This window comes from Trachurus japonicus, chromosome 10, assembly GCF_045865225.1.
Source record: "Trachurus japonicus isolate A0001 chromosome 10, Traja_1.0".
In the NCBI taxonomy this organism is placed as follows: Eukaryota; Metazoa; Chordata; class Actinopteri; order Carangiformes; family Carangidae; genus Trachurus; species Trachurus japonicus.
The window spans coordinates 22,519,023-22,541,069 of NC_140916.1; the positions used below are offsets into that span (position 1 = coordinate 22,519,023).

At 42.4% G+C, this 22,047-nt stretch overlaps 1 protein-coding gene across 2 annotated transcripts in view; it reads right to left on the reverse strand.

Annotated features, from left to right (window-relative positions):
- The window catches only part of nlgn3a (neuroligin 3a), a 122,021-nt gene that overhangs the window by 22,634 nt on the left and 77,340 nt on the right, over positions 1-22,047 (reverse strand). The window lies entirely within an intron of this gene.

A 22,047-nucleotide genomic window follows, 5' to 3' on the forward strand; every position in this document is an offset into this window, starting at 1 on the left:
TTTTTCAAAGACCTGTTTTAGGTTATTTTTATACATTTTAAGTATAAAAATCATGTTGCACTTTGCAAAATTGCACTTTTTTGAGTTAAATTATTTGTATAATATGCCTAAATGTTTTAAAGGTGCTTTCTACCTGTTTTAGGTGATTTAGATTTTTATACATTTTCAGTAAAATGTCTCTTTACTTGACAGCAATGAATAAAACAATGTTGGGCTTCACTGTTGAAACATTTGTATTACTATGCAATCTTTTCTTTACATTTCATCAACCTTGACCACATGTATTGTTCATTACAGATGTGGAAGTTGTGAAAATCATTGTTAACCATTAATGAATGCATTACAAAAGATTTATTAGACTTAATAAGGCATTGTTCTCGCTTTAGATCCAGTACCTGCAAAAAGCATAGTTAACTGTTAACAAGTGCATAGTTAACTGATAATAAGGGCATAATAATGCACAATAAAAATATTTATCAGCCTTAATAAGACATTGTTCTCGCTTTAGATCCAGTACCTGCAAAAAGCATAGTTAACTGTTAACAAATGCATAGTTAACTGATAATAAGGGCATAATAATGCACAATAAAAGATTTATCAGCATTAATAAGACATTGTTCTCGCTTTAGATCCAGTACCTGCAAAAAGCATAGTTAACTGTTAACAAGTGCATAGTTAATTTATAATAGATGATCAATAAAGTATATATTAATGTTAATAAATCAAACAAAAAAGATTAATAAAGGCATGACAAAGACATCATGGTTGGGCTACACTCAATGTGTTTGTAATGTTATTATGAACAATTATAAGATACTCATGAAGATTTTATTAATGTTCTTAAGCATCAACAAACAGTTAACAAGTTTCTTATAAGTTATTATAAATCTCTTATAGTCTGCTATTAACTATATTATAATGAGACTATTAATACTTGTAAGCACTTATAAGAGCCTTATTACCTATTAACTAACGCTTATTACACATACCTTAGGATTAATAAAGGCATAACAAAGACATAATGATTGGGCTAGTTGAGTCAATATATGTGTTTGTAATGTTATTATGAACAATTATAAGATACTCATAAGGATCTTATTAATGTTCATAAGCATCAACAAACAGTTAACTAAGTTTATTATAAGTTATTATAAATCAATTATAGTCTGCTATTAACTATATTATTATGAGTCTATTAATACATATATAGTCTTATAAATGCATAATAATGTTAATAAGCATCTTGTAATCACTTATAAGAGCCTTATTACCTATTAACTAATGCTTATTACAAGGACCTTAATATAAAGCGTTACCGAAAATTCTTGTCCAAGATAAAAAAGAACAAAAGGAGGAGGGAGTTTCTAAAAAAAAAATTCTATTATTGCTCATCTTACATCCCCTTTGCTGTACTTAAAACTCATTCAGCTGTTTCCTGTATTTTTGAGGGACTGTATCTGTGCATTCTGATGACTACACGTGCATGCACGTGCACACGCCAAATTGATTTCTGTCCTTCTCTCCCCTCGCAGCCTCCATGCCAAACCAAGAGAAACAGAGAGGCTGCACGGTGAATTTTTCCATTTGCACTCATGCATGTGTCACTAATGCTGCAGCCTCTGAAAAGCAGAGAATGCTATCTCTGTGTCCTTCCACTGCTAGCTCTCTTTGTGCTCCGGCATTCGAGGCGTATTTCGCCCAGCTCACTCCACACTGCTGCAGTGCCTAGATTGGCCTGATAGCTGTGTACGCACAACAACAACACACACACTGTCAAGCGAGCCTTGACTAGGCGTCGACATGGAAATGGGAAGAATAATGAGTTATTACAAGGTTATCTGTGTGTATCTCCATGTCATGACTGTGTAAGCGGCTCTGCTAATCTCATTAGATGAGACAAGTTGTTAAAGATGTTTTCTGATTTCCTCTCTCTTCTCCTACTGCGTCCACAAATAGACTCCAGTTCAGTGTGCTGAGAGGAAATGATTAGTGCTTTTAGCTCCCACAGAAACTGGATTTCATGGGAGAACTGTGCAAGTGGTTGCTGAGTAGTAACAGTAAAAAACATCTGACTCCTGTTGTTTCTAAATATACACACTGTGTTTTACACCCAATGTGCATAGTATGGCAGACCCAATACGCAGTGAGCGGTGACAGCTGGAGACAAAGAGCGCACTGGCTTCAAGGAAGCAAAGCTCCATAAGTACAAATCAGATGTAAAATACATCTAGCATGGGAGGGTCAAAGACATAAGTCACACACAAATATGACAATTCAGCCATGAAATGTGGAGGGATGGGAAGCTTCTATTCTTGGCGACATCTTGCCTGTGACAGCCAGATGGGATAGCTGAAACTCATTTTTGGGCCAAGGCAAGCCACGGAGAGGGCGCAGTTGCATTTGTGACAGACAAATTATCGCAAGGGGTGTACACCCCCCTGAGGGGAATCAGAGGGACTCAGAGCAAAGACGGAAAGAAAGAGTGACAGAGGGAGTGAGGGAGGGAGAGAGAGAGAGAGAGAGAGAGTGAGAGAGATAGAGAAAGAGAGAGAGACCTCAGTCTAAGTGCCTAAGTCTTGCAGAAACAAATTAGCTGTGAGCTGTAGGGGTATGGGAGGTGAAACTGAGATGGATACGCACATCCCAGCTAAAAGCAGGAGGTGGGTGGAAGCTTACTGCTTACCCTAGCCCTTTTCACAGTCTTCCAGTATAGCAGATCACTAGCTTACAAGCCTTTGAGTCTGGTTCAGAAAAGGATATGTGCCCGATTACATCTGATTGTAGCTCACACAGACAAAAACAAACAATGTGCATGGTGTATATATATTCACACACACACACACACACACACACACGCACATGTGCATCCTTTAAATATCAACTGTCTCTCCTGGGAAGTCCCATCCTACTCTGGCTTACACAGAAAATGCCTACAGGCTACGTGTAATATTATATACAACCCTCCTACATAAAAGACATGAGCATCAGACACACACACACTTGTACACACATGCACTCATATAATTCAGGAAGCTCATTAAGCGCCACACACAGAGCACCTAGTAGGCAGCAACCTTTTTTCTCTGACCAAGAACATCAACAACTCTTATAATCTAAACCACCATTAATGAACCAGAACCAGAGGAGATGTTAGAAAGAAAGAAAGAAAAAACTCTCCTTGATGCGCTGTAATTCCTGCGCCCCACTTGATATGATAGTGCTCTTCCTATTAGAAAGACTCCTTCTATTACCGATCCCTTTTAGGGTCAGTGGTCACACCAGCAGCAGCAGCAGCATCCGTGCTGATAAACTATTGTACCAGGCATGGACGTGCCAGCCTGGGCGCGGGCTCCAGCGGCGTAAACATATTCTTCTAGCTGTGCCTATGTCACTCTGTGTGTTCCTCTCTCACAGCGTCTGACACCACTGTTCTCTGCTCTGCCCATTGTGCCAGTAGCCCTGCAGCCAGGAGCCGCACAAGCTGGGTCTAATTCAAGGCGGCACACCATGCAAACAGCAGACTAAAATAGGATGGATATGCGGCGCCCTCGCCTCGCCCTCATTCTTGGGCGCACATTAAAGATTGAGAGCGAAACCAGGGTCTGGGATGGGACGGCGCTTCAAAACGTGATCCCAGGACCTGAGAGTGGAATTACCTGCTCCGAGGAAGGTTGCTGTGTTTGTGCATTCATTCAGCATGCGTGCATGTGTGTGTATGTGCGTGCTGCCATAAGTGCATCTGCGCTTGCTTGTGTGTGAGTGGCCTGTATGCCGTGTGCTGAGAGAAACAGAACTGTCACAACAGCCCATCCCTGGAGAGCACTGTCTGTCCCCCCTCTCCCTGCCTCATGCTTCATACTGTAAACTCCCATTGAGTCAATTACTGTGGCAGACTCTTTAGCCACCGTGGCCACTTACTGTAAGTGGACGTCGAGACAATTGGGTTATGACATGTTCTGCCTTAAAGAAAAAAAAAAGGCTTGGAAAGCTTCCATTGGCAGCAGCGGCTCCCTGAATATCTACTCGAACAAATCAAGTCAACTGGAAATCCCAACAATTAAGAGCTATTTGTGCAGCCTATCTGAACTCAGCATTCGACCACTGAGCATCGATCTGCTGCAAAACTAATCTAAATCAATCCATTCAAATGTTTTTATTGTTATTGGGAAATACACTGAGTTGCTGAGATGTTGACTTTTGTAATAGAGATTAAAAATGTGGTGACCAGAAGGGTTCATCAATCTGAAGAACTTCATTTCTGTCTTTGCCCCCCCCCCAAAAAAAAACAAAACAAAAAAAACAACAAAGAGTAGTGCTGACTACACATTTATCTGCTCCACAAACTAGAAAATATATCTTAGCAAGACAAACAGACAGACATATATGGATGAAGTCAGATGCCGACATCTATTCTCATTGTGTCAGAGAAGGGAGGAGGAAAAACAAGACGAGTTCATGAGAGGATAAGAGAAAGGGAGAAAGAACAGGGGAAAAAAGTGAGAAGACTCTTAAAATTCCTCAGTGGGTGCTATTGTCCCTGGAGAGTATTCAAGACAGGCAAAGGCTCTCCGCATAGGAAAATTGCACTCGGCATGCTAACTGTGACTTTGCATTCATTGTGAGGGAGACATAGTTATCTCAATGCACTCGGTGACTCACGCAACCATTTCTTCTTCGATGTGCGCGTCGTTTTTGAGCTCAATGCAAAAGCTCTGAAATGATTTCAGCTGAATTCAGTTTCTTAACACACCAAGATAATTCTATACGTGGCCGGAGCAATTCCTCCTATTCCTCACTGGAGCTCAACACGACTGTTTCCTTTCTAGTGAAGGTTTGTCAGATGTATTCAACAACAATTTGATTTCCATTGAACTTAAAACAACAAGAAAATCTAACAGAGTTTTGTTTTTCAAGAGGTTTTTTTTTTTTTTTTTTTAGCTGTGGTTTCGTCAGTTTTGCTTTGATGGGGTTTTAAGCCCATGTGAGACAGCCCCTGAGAAACAACTACATCCTGAGCTAGTCCATAGCTAAGAAGATTCGATGGCTTTCGGAACAGTTTGCTCAAAGCACTTTCATTTAACTGTGTTTTGTGCAGCTCTGCCACCCTTCTATAGGGTCATATTGGCTTATGATGCTCTGCAACTGTGAGTAAATATAAGCCTGTGTATTAGATTTGGGGCCCGAGATGAAATCTAATTTCTGTGAGCTCAGTGAGAGAGATTGCTTGCTGATACACATCCACACATCCGAGGCCACATCTGGCAGGCCCTATCAAATATACATGAACCTCAGGAGATCATGATATGGCTTCACTCCCATTATTTCCTCAAGTCCATAACACATTTTCTGTTCCTTGTAAGGTGTTTGATACTGACACTGACATTTACTTTGATATTTACTCACTTTGTGCAGATAAACACGACGTGACATCCATCGTTCACATTAGTGTTTGCCAGCGCCTTGGTTACTGTCCAATCTCATGAGGATACCATTTAAGAACTGAATATTGTAATGAGGGCAATAAAGCACGGAGATGACTTGGCTGATATTGAGAAGTGACAGTTAATTTCAGTCATTGGTGTAGCCAGCTGATAACAGATTGATAGTGTCACAAACTGTAATGGACAAGTAATTAATATCTATTGCGCAGTCTCCTTTTGGAACACTAATGCATCATATTGAATTTCAGATGAAACAAAAAAAAAAACAAACAAATAAAAAAAAAAAAACGGAGTGACAGAAAACATCTCAATGTTTGGCGCAGTGTCAACCTCATTTCGGCCGGGCCTAATAACAACGACTATACATTCCCTTTTCGCAGCCGCTCACCAGCCAGTTTTCAATTTTGGCAGGACCGAATGTAGTGTATTTTTTTTTACCTCCGGTCCTTCCTGTCAAGCTCTGAAAAGGCCAAATGGGTAGTGGTGGACAGTTTCTTCACCACCTCAATACCCACAATTGTGTTGGCTGCTTACAGTGGAGTGGTGGTGCAGGGAGTAAAACGCAGAGTGACAGGCCGAGGTCTTGGCACAAGGGCAGAAAGCTGCAAGCTGAGCTATGGTGAGGAACACTGCGTCCCCCCCCCCACTCTGCCCTGGCAGATTCATTCACTATTTATTTGTGTGTCTATCTCTCTCTCTCTTTGCATGTGCGTGTTTGTTTGTGCGTGTTTGCCGCAGCCGTTGTTCTGTTTGCTTAGGTCGTGCGGGTCCTTGTGCGCATACACACGCCTGCATTCTGGTGAACTTTTCCGTGCTGCTTGTGGAGCTGTGTGACTGCCTTGCCGAGGTAAGAAAGCCATTCAATAGTTGCCTTTCCGCCTCAGCGGCCACTCTTCAGATTATCAGTCTTTTACATTCAGGCCGAGCAGTAGGCAGTGGAGGAAAGAAAATAAAAAAAGAAAGAAATAATATTATGGTCTTGTGAGAGAGAGCACACTTCCCTTTCTCGTGTTTTTTGTCCTGTTTTCCATGGTAACAAGCTTTTCAGTGCAATCTGTCCGTTCTCATATCTTCCTCTATATTCTCTTCTCTCTGTTGTGTCTCTTGCTGCCAGTGCCAGTAGGCACACAGCTGTAGCCACATGAAATCCCCTGGAGTGGGAGAGTATGTGGTCTAACATGTACACATGGACTGTGTATGTGTATGTGTGTGTGTGTGTGTATTTATATGTTTGCATATGTGTGGTGCTGAGCTGAGGTGAGCTGGGAAATGGAAGAGGGGTGTGTTTACGCTGGCCAGCCCTTTAACGACAGTCAATCCCATGGGTCTGGACCTGCTAAAGCCAGAGCTATATGAGTGTGTGTGTGTGTGTGTAGTGGGTTCAGAGTGTTCGTGTGTCAGTATTTGTGCACGTACGTCCATGTTTGAGCAGTATCGATGCGAGTCTGTGGAGATGACTTATGTGTGTGCACGGGCGCGCTGAGTGTGCTCGTCTATCAGTTAGGCCGCATGCTGGCACGCTCCACTTTCTCAATGTCAAGCTAACACATATTCAGCAGCAACTAACGTCACAACACTTGACACATATCTCACCCACAGACATTCTTTCCCAGCACACATCCAGAGTGGCATCGGTAAGCCTATTGTCATTACTATAGAATATGTCATTGTCAGCTTCCATCATCACATAAAGAAATGACACACAGGTTTGGTCTGAGTCACACAGATTAGAAATTTAGACTTGAGTTCTGACTACGGCTCTCAAATGTGAAAATCTTAAACAAATCATCATCATTACAAGCTTCTCCTCATATAATTATAGTATGTATAAAGAGCATAGGGTACTTGGGTACTGACAGTGGGTCTACTCTTATACTCTAGACAATTTATTACAATAGACTTTTTGGAAAGTGGACATTTTGACATGTCACAGTAGGAAAAGCAGTTGTAAATAATAAAGTTAATGATGGCTGAATTCATTTAGCTGCTTCGGTTTCACAGTCCTGGTATTGTGCCTGCTGGAACACTGTCACGCTGTCAAGGCTCAGTGTGACACTTGAATAGAGCAGAGTAGTGTTAATGTTATTAGCAACACCTGCACTTTTCTAACACTGACAGTCACATTGTCTGCTGTATTGTGGTGTGTTGATGTCCATGTAGCAAAGATCTAGAAAAGAGATGTAGCTGCACATTTTGTTTGGGTAAAAAAAGGAAGTTAAAACTAAAATTCCATCTGTGGATGTACTTGCTTATTGTGTTACAGTAATACCCTTTATTTTGCATCTCCAAAAATAAATTAAAAACAAAACAAACAAAAAACCTGAGCCTGTATGGGCCATTGATATTGTTGAGCTGCTATTATCACACTGGCCTAAATACGACAACTTTTGTTTTCTTTTTTGTACGACAGAGGTGATATCTTCTTACATTTGTAGATAACATGTAATATCATCATTTACTCAAACACCGCCAGTTGCACACTGTGCTGTCTCTGTCTCTGTCCTTCACTTTCACTGGTGTAGAAAATAAGAGCAGTGGTTTCTATGAGTGAGTGAGTGTGTGTGTTCATTGTGGTTAACATCATGATTCATGGTGACTGGTGAGATGGAAAAATGTACAAACTCCTACATTCCTCTGTTACAGGCTTTTTGCAGGGCTTTCAACCACATCACAGGGTCTTCACTCATGGATAGATGAGAAGGTTGTGCTGTGGATGAACTCTTAACAGACATTGATCTAAACATATGAACCCCTCTCTAATGACAACAAATGCTGTGAGCAGTTTTGGGATTGTTTTATCAAACCAGATATGTTTTCATATTTCCTGCATTGGATTTAAATAATGTAATCAACCTGCCAAACAGTGGACAAACTGCTGACAAAGAAATAAAATGGCCTGCCAAGAATATGAATATGACTATGAATATGTGATCCATCAAATGATATACCTGACAAATCAAGACATAAAAATTATATAAACAAATCAAATTTGACAGAATGTGTTCCTGCTTATTGATTTGACATCTGTGACAGTTCATTATTATCATTACATTCATCATCCTTAATTAAAACGATGCAGGATGAACTAGTCTTTTTTCACTCAGATTGCTTCATGTGTTTATAAAGTGATGTTCTGCACAAGGGGGCACTCTCTTATTATCACTGTTGTTTCATATTTGACCAGTATATTATTATTATGCATTGCACAGGTGAGAGTTATTCATGTTCTGTGTACACAACTCCTGAGCACATTTCCACACCACAGCAGAGTCTACAGCTGCTGTCATTTACAGTAAATAGCTCGGAGCATATCAGTTCCACCACACATTGATTTCTGTCAGTCTTCCCTCGTGTCGCTGTGCACTTTGTTTGCCTGCGTTTCTGCATTGGCAACATTTGCATCTGGCCTGTGTGAATTCAGTTCAGCACTTTCATGGTTACATGTTTTCCTGTTTGAATTTTAATCAAACATGGGCCACCCTTTTTTTTAGCCAGGGATGTGATTTGGCTTTGACGGGGTCGCATCGTTTTTGGCTCTGATCTGTAGCTGTTCCCATGAACACCATCAGATATTCAGAGTGCCATCTATGATGTCGCAGTTTTCCATCCTCCTCGCCAGCTTCATCAGCTTTGACACAGAGAAACAGACTTGTGCTTTTGGGCTCCTGACAAATTACAGCAGCACAATCGACAGTGCTTGGATAATTCGACATGTAACGCTTGCGGGAAATTTGACCAAAAAAAAACAGAAAGACACAAAACAAGACAAATAACAACAGCAAGAAACTAACCCCTGCTCTCCTGAGGGTTTGAAGCAAAAGGCATCATCCAATTGTCCTGTGGGATTTTGTAATCCAGTGAGGGGTGAGGAGCATGTTTTGGTATCACAGAGCCTGGTGGCCGTCTCCAAGGAGAACGCAGGTACATATAGACCCCCTTTCCTTTCCCAGGAGGTCAGAGTCAGAGGTCAAGGTGGGCTAGATCGCTGTTTGATCCACAGAGGGAAGGTTTAAAACATCCAGCGCTTTAATAGAGACCAGAGGGAGAGGAGGAGCAGCCGAAGCTGGTAGGGATGTAGCACAGTGGCGCTGTTTCCCATCCAGTCTCCCTCCCTTTCTCCTAATGAGCATTCTATTAGCAGCTAGGGGACGGATTTAGGCAGTTAGGCATACGGAGAAGGCTGGCTAACAATGCAAGTGGTTAGCTAAACAGCTGTTCTCTATCTCTGCTGCCACCTCCCATCCCCGGCTAATGAAGCCCTCACCGATGAGCAGGAGTCCCGGGACATGCCAGAAAAAAAGCTACAGATACCCAGGCAGGGAATCTCAATCACTCAAAGGCCTCATACAAAAAAAAAAGTCTGTGTGGAGGATAGCTTCAGCGATAGGACAAGCAAAGCTCCAATTAGATAGTGGCTCTAAGGGAAACCCTAAGAATAGCACATTGGGCAAGTGCAGACATTTTTTATGAGCACTCTGTGTGCCTGTGTGTGTTTGGGAAGTAAACACTCCTCTGCATTGTCTTTCTGACTGAGAAACGGCAGAAACCACCACCGCACTTGTATAATGGATAATAAGCAAATGGCTGTGATGATTTTTTTTGTGTGAAATGTTACACTGCTTCTTTTCATTACGCTCCACATTGTGAGTGTGGTGCTACCAGTGGCGGGCATCGATCAAGATTAGTGGCGTGTCATATGGCTTTGTCAACATGTGAAATACTGTGGAGGATGCATGCTCTCCAAACAGCCTTCACTTGAACAAGGAGAAACGCTGCAGGAGAGATGCCAATTTTTCATTTTCTGAAAGCATACTGCATTATATTTGGTGAAGGAAAAGCAGTGTTTGATTCAATTAAACTTCAAAGGTCAGGGTCACCTTCTCATGATACATGGGTTAATCTTTCCTTAGCATGTATTCCTTTCTTTCTTCTTCTTTGTTGAGCAGTCTCCTCAGCTGCCAAGGCTGAAGCTTGCTACAAATGAAGAGCTGGTCTGAATGTGGGTCTGTGGCACAGCTCAGGTGTGAGGAACGTCTCTAATTTTACTCTGCAGCAATTAGCCAGGTGTGCATAGGTGTGAAAATAGGCAGAAGTTTTCAGCACTCTGCAATTTCTATTCTCCTCCTTATTCACACAGCCACTTGTGCCGCTGTGGAGAATACTAAAGTGCTCGTGAACAGCTTTCAGGAAAAACTTTCCTTTTAGGGTTTGCTTTGATCTGCATTTGTTAGCTTGTACTGTAGGTGTCTGATTGGGATTTTTTTCCCAACTCATTGCTCTTCTTGTGCTTCATCTAACAGATAGAAGCCTTAACAGATAGAAGGTTTCTGATCTGCTCCATTGCTGCGCTTTGTCAGCAAACATTTCCTCTGCACTTCCTGCAGCTGCTTCACAATAAAAGCCTTCCAGCTGTTCAGGGGATATAATCAATTTTCTAACCAGAACCCGTGTTGTTGTTGCTTGATTGCTGTATCAATCTGCACTAATCACATGAGTCTGTTATGGTCTTAAACAATGAAATGCCTGTGTGTTGACCCATGTGTAGACTCTATCTCTAACCAATTCATGTCTAAAGATGGTCGTGATGATAGCTAAGCTTTTGTTTGTCCGTTTTATTGTTTTTCAGTGAAATTTCTCTGCTTGTAAATTCAGCTAACTGACTGCAATCTAAAATAACTTTCTCTAAACATTCTCTATTTTCAATTATGGATTTGTAAAATAAATGGTTTTTATTTCTTAACAAGAACAGGCTGTTTTAAAGCCTAACCAGCCTGAAAGACATAAAATTGTGGTGTAAGGACACTGAGTGTTTTCTTTCTGTATCTATTTTATTGGAATAACCTTAAAAAATAGCCTTCATGCATTTAACTCCCTTCAGGTCACAGACACCACAATATTCCCCAAAAATATGAAATACAAGATGCAGCCCTGGTGTCTCTGGTTCAGATTCTGTCGTTGCCAGAGTCAAAAATGTATAAGTCCCACACATGAGGGCTTTAGGTGCCCCAGGAGGGCTTTTTCTGTTAAGTGGCTGCTCCAAGTGTTGCATCTCTAAGGTCAACCACTCCACACTAATCCTGTAATATTTTTTTAACACTGTACAAGCTGGGGATTTTGTGGTATTTCTTTGCAAACAGATGATCAGAGATTTTTTATATCTATCTGACACAGACAAACCTCCATCAGTACATGTGCATTATATTCCCTATTTAACATCCAACAGCTCTTGATGTCAGACAGCCTCTCACACCGCCTTCTTTTTAGCTCGTCTAGAAAAAGGTGTGAATGATTTGCTGTCACATGGTGGTTTGGATGACATGTTGTACAAGCTACTTTGTTAGAAGCATGCAGAAGCCTTGAATCTGTGATTAGAACAACCAGACGCTGTTTTCTATTCAGGTCCAAGTCACGCTGCAGTTTTGTCTGTCAGTCTGCAGCAACAGGTTGCAGCAAGTCTCAGCGCAGATGTTAGCCAAATATCAACACTGGTAGTTGAAGTATGCAAGAGAAAGAAATTGTCCTCAAGTTGTGAAATAGCTCATTGACAGTATTGTTCTCTAGCAGTTACATTCGATTTGGGGAGTCACTCTCTTTTACCACTGAAAAGGATCTATAGCTTACGTTACCTCTCTAAGCTAAAAATCTATTACAGCCTTCCAGGCCCGAGAGCTAAAGATTTAGTCTTTTTGTCAGGTTGCACAATGTTGCCCCTTTATAGTAGAGGTTTCTGCTTGTCAGCATGTTTGCTGAAGTTCCTCTCATTGGGGATTTCATTGTGCTCAGACGATGCAAATTTCACAGCTAAGGCTAATGCATTTGCACTGCCTGCAACTGAACGTCTTGGTAGGCAGGCTACAGCTTGTGACTGCATCTGCACATATGTAAATCAAACATGCACAAGCACATACTGTATACACACACACATACGCTGGATAGTTCAATTGTACACTCAGAGTGCATTGTGTTACTGATAGGGATCCAGATGGCATACACAAAGTCCATTCTCTGTATCACATTGTTATAGGCTCTCTCTCTCTAGCACAACACTAGCTTAGTCCTACAGCAAAGTAATTGGACTGATGTTTTTCCTACACAACACTTCTTATCACGCATTGAAAAAATAAATTTCCCTCCGAATCATTTTCGTCTGTAAGCACAGACTGTGGCAAGCCAGCTCTATGTAAACAGAATGATATATTCCTGGATGCCTATAATCATGCAGTAAACAAGTCTTTTTCCTCTCCATGCAGACGAAGCAGTTATACCAAAATTAACTGAGCACAAAGTCGTCCATTTCCTATTTCGAAAATAACTTAGAAGTTTAAAAAAAAAGGGGAAAAAAGGCAAACAGTTTGAAACACCTGGTAATGTTCCCTTCCCGCTGCAGAATATGTTTATAAATCACATGTTATGCAAACCTGTGAAATTGTGGAGGAATGAGCCGGTGCTCTCAAGCATAGCGCGGCTTCGTAGCGGCTCCGCTGTATCCGTCTGTTATTCATGCAGAGGCACTGAGTGTTTTTTTCTCAGTGGAGATAAACAGATGCACTGGCACTAAAGGACTGACCTAGCTAGCCGCAGAGGTGAGCTGTCAGCAACAACAAGCACAGTGCTCGTGGTCATCACCAAAGGCCAAAGTTCAGCTAATTACACTGTAGTCGTTCATCTGGCAGACAAACACGGAAACAACAATCTATTTAACAACACACGCTTCACCATCTAGCCAGCCGTGCTGCCTGGTGTGGAATGGCTAATGAATAAACACTTACACAGTCATGGCTAGAAGACCAAGAAAAATGAAAGAAATAAAAATGTGCAGTGAGGACAAGAATGGAAAACAAACAGTGCAAGGGAAAGGATGGATGGACATAATGAAATGTGAAAATAGCGTAAGGGAAACTAGTGAGGCGGTGGCAGAAATTGGGCCAATATATGTGTGGAACAAGGGGGAATAAAGCGAGGGTGAGAGAGTGAGAGGGAGGGAGCGATGGAGAAGGTGTGAGAGGAGGAGGGAGGTCAGTGGAGATGGGCGGAGAAGGAGGGGGAGAGATGAGCCCCCACTGCTCAGCTGTCAGTGCTTCCTCTGCAGGTGGGGCAGGAGGAGTGCCAAGTCCCTCTCTCCCACTCACACAGACACCCATGCATCGCTCTATAATGGATGCTTTACACTGGTGCCAGAGAAAGAAAGAGTGAGGCAGAGAGGGAGACATGGTGAGAAGACGAAAGAGAGACATGGGGGAGGGTTGGGTACTGGAAAAAGAAAGAAACTGCTATGAGGAACAGGGAAAAGGAGCTGAAGAAAATGCCTCAGAGATTAAGGCGGTGGAGGTGAGGCAAGCGTGAAGGGGAAATTGACAGAGACAGACAGGTGGACGGACGGACAGACAGACGGACAGACAAGAACTTCTATCAAGTCATTACACCAATCAAGAGAGGAAACAGACGAGACAGTCTGGCAGCAATATGATGCAGCTATTGGTTTAATTGATCTAAAGCCTAACAGGATCAAAGAATGACCGGGCACAGCCAGGAGCTGCAGCCACCGCCCCCCCTCCACCATGACTGACTGTCACTGTCCATTATGAGGTGTATGAATGCGCCCTTGACAATGATTTATCAAGAGTGATTCATAGATGGCATCTACCTGAACTAATGACTTGCCAGCGTCTTCACCGGGGATTGCAGGTCATCAACAGATGACATATTCTGTAGACACCTCGTTCATCAGCCACGATTAGATTCCAAAAGCAATCTCAGCGATACATCACCAGATGGGTCTCATTGTATTGTCTTGGAGAATATTGCTGAGACAGCCCGTGTGTGCCACATGTCGCTCAAGCTGCCAGAGCCCACTGGTACAGTTGTGGATCTGGGGCTACAGGCATATGCAATGCACTGAGCTATTACCTCAGTTGATGGAGGCATGGATTTACTAAAGTACTCAATTATCCCCTGCTTCTTTCTCTGACCTGCTGCTCGGCTCTTTAACACCTATAACTCCATGCTTTATAGGCTCAACTACCTGCAGCAAGGAGAGACAGACTGATGGCTGGACTACGTGAATGAACTGCCTTTACCGTTTTTGGGCCATTTGTCAATTCTTCATTCCTCCGTTCTCTTCTGGCTAGCGATAGGTAAAGCTGCTTTCTCTCTGATGGACAGCCCAGCTGGATATTATTTTCAAGAGTGTTGCCTCAGACCGACTATTTGACCTCAGTGGAGTCATCTTTATCCTAATAACACCCTCCCACCTCAAATTACTCCACAGGGCTGCCCTTTTTTTTTCTTTAGCTCAATCCAACTTTCGCTTCATTTTCTCTTTGCGACACAGAGAAGTCAAGAGAGAAAAAAAAACCTATTTGCTGACTGAATTAGCCGCTTTCCAATTTCTTTCAAGTTCAAAAGAGAGTAATACCTTTTTTATTTGGTATGTAATCCTCTATCTTTGTTTTTTTTTAAATTCCTCTGCTCTACGAGGCCAAGACATTGCCATTCAAAGTGATGGAAAAATACCACATAGGGCACTTGTTAAAATCACTTTGCTTTTTCCACACAATGACGACCACAATATATGGCAGACAACAAAGCTGAATAGTCAGCGTAAATAAATACAAGCATTCTTGCTCTGCAGAGATGGCATCCCCCTGGTTTAATTATCGCTGTTGTCAATCGAGGTGGAAGAATACGGCACCTGACAAGGCGTGTCCCCATTCTCTCATCTCGCATAGGCCTTTTTCACACCCTGAGATGCACAGACACCCTTCAGCAAACAGCCAAATCAAACCTTGAGATGGAGCCACTCTATTGCCCCAAACACCCAGGTAACTTTACAGTGTCGAGCAGCTGAATGCCTTTGACACCTCAGAAATGGGGTCTATTCAACTTCGACAATTGTCCCTGGTTTTTCTCAAGCACAAAGCATTTGCACAACAATGGCAGCTGCATCGCGTATGAATAACATCCCAGGGATGTGGTTATGCAGCTATCTTTCCCAGTGACTCCAATTCACATTCCAGCTCTTGCAAGGTGCCTTTATTTAATGCTGAGACTCCAGTGGCGATGGATGCCTGCTCCAGGATGCCTGAGCCTACAGAAATGAAGTTGACACATGGATCACACCTCCACATCTGTATGATGAGAGCTCCGTACAGGGACATTATGGAGTGGGGGTGTGCGGGGCCTGTAGGCCATTCCACAAGGAAAGCCTCCCATGGGTCTCGTTTCAGACAGGAAACCCACACGTGCTATTTTCAAAGGTCACAGCCAGATGTAACATTACAACTAAAGCAGTGATGTAGTGCAACACTCACACACTCTTCATCTGTGTGGCCTGTTGGCCTCTTTCTCCATTCTGCTACACAGGGTAATTTGGAGCTACATTTGAAGTAGCCTTAGATTATGTGTTGATATTTCCAGATACAGCGATGAAGTGCACAACTTCTTAAGTGTAACACATCCTCGCAATTCCCAGCAGCAACGCTACAACAGAGTTTGTGTTGTTGTTCCCTCTGAGGAGCCACAAGCCTGCATGTACGCTAAATGATTGTCAGAGCAGAGGTTAGGTGCTCATGGCAACGCTGGCTTTGAATCCCACAACAGTAGCACTGTATCAGCATGATTGACAGAGGCAGATTGATTTGAGGCCCAATAAACGTTGTTGTCAGTCTTATTTCCACCTTCTATAGACCCACGAGTTAAATACATGCCACAAACAGCACAGCAGTCATTTGCACAGATTGTGCAGTGAAGTCAGCAGAGGCTCCCGGACAAGACCTTACAAGGAGGTCTGCTCCCTCACCTTCCCCTGTTGTAGGTGAAGTCGTGCAGGTGGAGTCACTCTGAATGTCATTAATCCTAATGCATTTCCAATACATTTTTTGAAAAGATTAAGAATAATTCACCTCTCTATTAACGTAGTGTAGAAAGCAAGTCTGACACATGTTTAGGGCTACACCTAGTCATTATCTCCAATTAACCTGTCCATCAAACACGAGAATACTAGGAAAAAATACCCACACAATTTCCATAAAGACCAAGTTTGCATATTCAGTTTACTTGTATTGTCTGATCAGCCGCCCCAAATCCAAATATATTATTATCATTATAGAAGAACAGCAGTGGAGGAAAAGCAGGAAATATTTGTTTATGAGGAATCAGCAACTTTTGACATCTTTGCTTCAACTGCTTAAAAGATTTACTGATAATCAAATTATAATTAATTTAGTTTAATTGATTTCAGTTAATTGTGTCAGCTCAACACTATACAGTATTGCTTTGAATGTCTGTTTATACAAAGTAATATCTATATGAGTCTAGTATGGAACTACTGTAGAATATCAGTTATGACAAAATGAAAGTATAAATAAATGAATAAAGGTCCAAATTAAATACAGGTACTAAATATAATTCTCCTTTGAAGCACAACTCTCACCTCCTGACCCAGCTCTGTCAAACCTGGCTGCATCTGAATACTGCTGGTCTGGTGTTTTCACACAAATGTGGAACCACAGCCAGATAGTGAATCAAATTTAGGATTAATGAAGCAACTGATATTATGAGATGACAAAAAAGCAACAGGATTTGTCAATTTTCTGCCTAAAACTATAATTTAATTTGATATGCTACTTACTTGTCACCTCATCATTTTATATGAAATAACACAACACAGGAGGAGGTCTTGTGTCCCCCGTATGCGGTGGTGGGATTAAAAAGGCGTTTTAACTGAAACACCGTAACTGTGATGAGCATTACAGTACAGGGTGGATCCCATGACTGAAACATATAGTATATAAAGTAAAGACTCAAACATTAAAGCAGAAGTAAGTGGTCCGGTCGTTTTCGCTAATGCTGCGTTCCAGGCAGGCTTTTGAAATCGTAAATTACAGCTTCAAGTCACAACTTACGACTTTGTAGCGTTCCAGGCAACCCACTCGTGTTTTTCCGACCTGTTTTACCGGTGAAAGTCACTATAACGGCCACTCGTAACTTCTGACCCGTGAAGTCGTACCAGATCGAACTGGTACCACTTCACGGTCGGAAAAATACGAGTTTCCTTGAACGCACCATAACAGTCCTCGTCCCTACGTCGCCACATTCACGGCGTTCCTTGGCTGCACACACAGCCCTGCATGCCGTTCTCTCTCCTCATTGGATAAAAACTGTAGGATACGATAAATGTTTTCTCTTCGGCTCAGAGCAGAGCAGAGGGACTGAGAGACCCGTGTTTCGGTCCAAACACTCTATGTAAGTGATTGCTGTCGGAAGATATAACTATTTAAGACTTATATTAACACAAATATATCACTTACTTCTGCTTTAAGTTTTAAAATGTAAGACCCCACATATTCATTGAATTAAACTTTCATCAGCTAATCTTAATCTACTAATCCTCCAAAAGCACACATCCGCGTTTCTAGGCTCTAATATACAGTAATAAAAATCAGGCCACATTCACTAAGATGTGTGTGTCCTTTGAGTTACCGTTATTTGCCAGCCGCCCTTTGCCTTCGGATGATTCACCCACTGTACATACTTGATCATAAAGGACATGGCAGCTTGTGTCTTGGTGTAATCATTACATCACACTTAAGTCGCTCTGTTCAAGCCCTAGTTTCTCAACCAATCAGCTGAAGGAAATTGTACAGTAATACATCAATTCCTATGACTTCCGAGTCACATCCTTTCCAGGACTACATGAATCATAAATTCTCGTCAGAAAATGCACGGCAAGGAGTTCACTATGAAGAGCAGCCATCAATAAAGTTAATATTTCAGATTTGATTTGAGAAAGATGTCCTGCCACACCATTTGATTTTTTCAATTTCTTTGATCCTCTATTTCTACACATCCCACGATGCTTTCCTTCACTTAATTACCACCTATGCTATCCTTCACACTAAATTGATTCAAAAACATGTTACCCTCTGCTGAAAACAGAGTACCTGCCACACTGCCCTCTTAATACTCATGGTTCAAGGGGTTTCACTGTTTGCAAGGTGGTGTCTTGCATTAAAAAGCCTTGGTTCTCATTGCACCACCATAATAAAACCCAAGCATTTAACATGCACATTTATGGTCCTCAATAACCCAGAAGTCTTAATAAAAATGAAAGCTGACATTGGCATGAGGGATCCTCCACACTAGCTGTCTTTAATGTCCAAGACGTTCCATTAAAAGCGGAGCACTTCCTCAGAAGCAGAGCTTTTATCCTGATTGCTTACAGGAAGAGAGGAAAAAAAAGAAACCAAATGACCTTCAGCGCCTCTACAGCCAGCTCTTCCCTCGTGTGTGCTTTGTGGATAGACACTCTTGTGTGCACATACTACATGGGCAGCTGGGAAATACACGCCTATGCAGACAGATCGTGCATAGATATACTGTAAGTTTGGACTCTCTTATGTGCACGCAGTGAGAAGAATGTATATATGAATACACATGAGTCATTGGTACTTGGTATTCTGTTCACATGCAGAGAGAAATCATCTCACTTTTTAAATAATAATGATTATTAGGAGATAGCGAAAAAGCCAAATCTGCACGTTCAATTAATGTCTGTGCGATGCCAGATAGATAATACGCAGGACTGGCTAATGTCCTTGCTTCTGAACTTCTTCAGCCGTTTTCTGTTTGAAGCTGGAGAAAAAAAAGATGGGGACAGAGATTTCCCTCTGTGGGAACACAACTGTTGAGCTACATTTAATAAGCTGGTCAAAAACACTCTCCTGCCGAGAGAGACTGTGCTTTTAATGACCATTCTGCTTCCAAAGTCTCAGATGTGCAGCTAGATTGCTTGCTACATTGCAGACGAGGCAGCCATCTTATTAATAGGCACGCACCACACATGCTGCAGACTTGGGAGCAGAAACCCAGAGAGAGGCAAGGAGGAAGAGAGAGACACACACTGGCACATGGAGAGAAAGCATGTGTCTCTCGCATGCTTTTACTGTCCGTGAAGGCAGGGAGACAGATGGGTGCAGCGAGGAGGAGATTAGATGGAGGAGGCAGGGCAAGGATCGGGGTCTAAAAAATCCAGCCCTCACGAGAGGACGTCCAGGCCAGCCTCCACGCAGGCCAGAAGGGAGAGGGCTACGTGATGGATGTACCCTGTGACTGGAGCCCTCGGCACGCCCACATGAAGACGCGACCAAGGCCAGGCCAGAGGAGCAAGCAATCAAAGAGAGAGGCCGGAGGGCTCGGATGATATAGGAGGATCCAGCTTATTAAATAGGCTTCAGGAGGAGCATGGAGCATCTGAAGTAAGTTGTCACTCTGCCACCAACAGGCATAAAAGGAGCCCCTGTTAGATGGAGAGTCTATGCACTGTAGGCAGTGATGACAGACTGTGTACAGTAAGAGTGGGAATACTGTCATTAAATACACCGACACACCAGGGAGCTCCAGAACAGTGTGTCATCTCTGATTTACTCTCTCTCTCTCTTTTTTTTTTTTTACCTGGGCCTCGCTTTTCCTGCGTCTGAGCAGCAGGTGAAGGGAAATGCTTGTGTGTGAGCGCACGCAAGCAGAAATGTGATTTCCATCCCATGTTATAATATCCCGCCTTTGTCTACTCCGGAACTCACACATTCAATGTGCCACAGCTCCCTCTATTTCTAGGGAGAAAGTATGAATTTTCATTTGTGAGCGACTCGTAATAAAAAGTCAAATCCGGCGAGGAGGGAGGAGCCATCATGGATTGTTTACAATTTTCTTTCCTCACTTGATTTCCGTTCGGAGTGCAAAGTAGGAAACTCAATATTAGGCGCTTTTCCTCAGATGCAACAGTCTGCTAACATGGATAGAAAATCATTACACAAATCCATTACCAGAGGCGACCTGAAACCAGGTGTGCTCATGCCACAGTGTATAATTCATTTGATTATAGATTTTTACTTCAATTTTCAACGCTGCGCGGATCCAGACACTTTGATTTCTTCCTTGTTTACTGCGTTGTCCTGGCAACAAGAGCATCCTACGTGTTTTCACTTCAATGGGTAAGACTATAGGAGAGGAGGAGCAGATTACAGCAGTGGTTTGTGAAAGCAGGTGCAAAAAGACATTTCTTCACTTGAATTTCCTGTCACATCCTGCAGCCCACTCCAGTCCTAAACTTTATATAATTACAACAATCTGTGCACCGAGAGAGACTGTGTGAAATCTGATTGCCATTGGTAACATTCACAGCAAGAATCCTGGCGTGATAGAAGGCTTCCTGTTTCAATTTCCTAGGATCCCTCAAGTTTTACTGGCTCTTTTTTTTTCATCCCATCAGTGGGGCATACATTTCCATTCAGGAGAAAAACAGACCTGGTAATATCCAATTTACTGGAAGGCAGAGGCGATGGTTTCACTGGCAGTATAATAACATGCTACATGGAGCGTAGCATTATGGAGTATGAATAAAAAAAGGCATTTATAGTAAAAATTCAATCGAAAAGCAGTCATCATTCATCGGAGGAAATCAAGGCAATTAGTAACACTTTAATGCAAATTGGAGAACGCAAAAAAAAATCACAAATCCCTGGCACTGTAAGAGAGAGAAGAGCAGCTCAAATGACCTCTTTCAAACGTACGTGTGGTTTGTGACTCAGAAAACCCTGAGCAAAGATTTTTATTCTACCTAGTGACAAGAAAAAAACAATTTCATGTTTGTGTTGGTGTGTGTTAGTTTGTTTGCGGCGGTGCCACTTAATAGTTCCTTGACCACAGTGCTGCCTAAGACCAATCTTCCCTCTAACGCAACAGTGATCTCTTTAATGCAGTTCACTTCCACGTAATGTGCAGTAAAAGCCCTGTGTTGCATTTCCAACCATGTGTGTCTAAAGCACCACGTTTGTGGCTTGTTAACATGCTCGACAAGCAGCCTATGTGAGCGTGGCTGAATGTAAAGATTTCTCATTTGGAATATTACCACCGCATAAACAATGTGGTAAAAACATAAACGCGGCATATACGGCGAACACCTCAGTGTCCTGACAAGACCGGCGTGCGCACACAATCAGTTACACACAAGAAAACAGCCAGGCTTTAAACGGATAGAGTGAATGAGTACAGTAATTCCAGGGTAAGGATTACGTGGTGTCCGTTTGGCTCTGCGGGGAGCAGTTGCACATTCACGACCGCAGCTCTGAGCACAACAGTTCATTCACATCAGCCAAAGCACTTCCTGCAAGAACTTAAGTATAGGCGGTCGGGTTCAATCTTAATTCAATGATGCATTAGAGGAGCATGAGTATGAGGGATGTTTATCACATGTCCAAGGTAAGCACTCATGCTGCGTTTAGTATGGGAGATGTGGACAACATGGGCAGTAAATCATCATGAGGTGGAATTAAGGAAGCCAGCAGATAAACAACATTGCTTACAAAGAGACGAGTGTGTCTGGATGTGTCATTTAGCATCACTTTGGCTGTCACTAAGAGGGTCCCCCTGGTACACCCTGTCCTTTGTTTTATCTTGCTTACAAAGACGTAGTATACCTACACGTCTATTTCTGACACACATGATACCAGCAAACCAGCAGTGGTACGTCAAAACCCACATGTGGGCTGAAACGTGCCGTGGAGTTTCAATTTCCCCCCCGTGGGATTGAACGTCACAGTAATTTAAA